This window comes from Halyomorpha halys, unplaced genomic scaffold, assembly GCF_000696795.3.
Source record: "Halyomorpha halys isolate HHAL.00 unplaced genomic scaffold, Hhal_1.1 Scaffold358.1, whole genome shotgun sequence".
In the NCBI taxonomy this organism is placed as follows: Eukaryota; Metazoa; Arthropoda; class Insecta; order Hemiptera; family Pentatomidae; genus Halyomorpha; species Halyomorpha halys.
Window position 1 is genome coordinate 35077 of NW_027105142.1, and position 1127 is coordinate 36203.

The following is a 1127-nucleotide window of genomic DNA, read 5'->3' on the forward strand; positions in this document are numbered from 1 at the left end:
TAAATTTTCTACATATTTATTTTTTATTTTAATATATTTATTCATTGTTTGTTTTTAGTTGTTGTATTTTAATACAGTAAGCTTGTAAGGAATGTGCATAAAAGCCATTTGTATCAGTGGTCAAACCAAGTGTTAACTTGCTGGCTCAAATGTCTAATACCGAAAGATGAAATTTGTTTATCTTTGAAAAGCGTATCTTGTAAGGTACTACAACATAATATATTATAGAATAAAGGTTGGATTATTAAAAAATAAATTCGGTCCAGAGTTACTGGACTCAATAATGGCAGTCTTTCACTTCCATTCGTTCCTTATAACTTTTTTTTTTGCATTTCGCTCTTGACTACTCCTAATTTATGTATATATATATAAAACTTAAGTATCGATGAAGCCTATATCATATAATATATATAACGTGCCATGAAGCAACTTTTTGCCTCCTCTACTCTTGGGGTGCCGTGGTGCGTTCAGAAGCCATGTTACGTCAAGGTCCTTCATTTATATTCGAAACATGGCATTGTCGAATTCTCTGCCTGAATCTGATGAGATGCGACCCGGAGCTCCGTAGAATTGAAACCACAATCGGAAAGCTACCAACACTGCTTCCGACAACTTATCCAGCACCTGATGCCCCATTGGTGCGTTACTGAAGAGATCAAATATGGTTATCCATTTATATCCTCTCCTAGTGAAAGTGTCAACCTGTAGAAGAAGCGAAAAACAGGTAGAATTGAGGAGAGTTTTGAGGAGTGTACTCACAGAGGGGCGACCACACGTTGGAGAACCACCATGTGAGAGGAGTACGGCGGTTTGCCTATTATACGAGCGAAGAGAGGAGTAAGCTGTCTGATTGACCCTGGGAAACACATTCATGTGCCGAGAGGCCCTAGAGAGATCACTGGTGAAAAGAGGGAACTACAGTTCAGAGTATGTAACCGTCAGTTGATCATTCTGGTTAGGTCTTGCAGCATTAAAGGGAAAACAGAAATGTAATTGCGTACCTGGGGGGCTAAAGGAGGAAAGGTAACAGTCCATGTAATGACGAAAATGCCCCGAAACAACCAGATAATCATTGATTACCCACTGATAATCATTGACTAAGAGATATTTTGTAAAAGGTGGTAGCG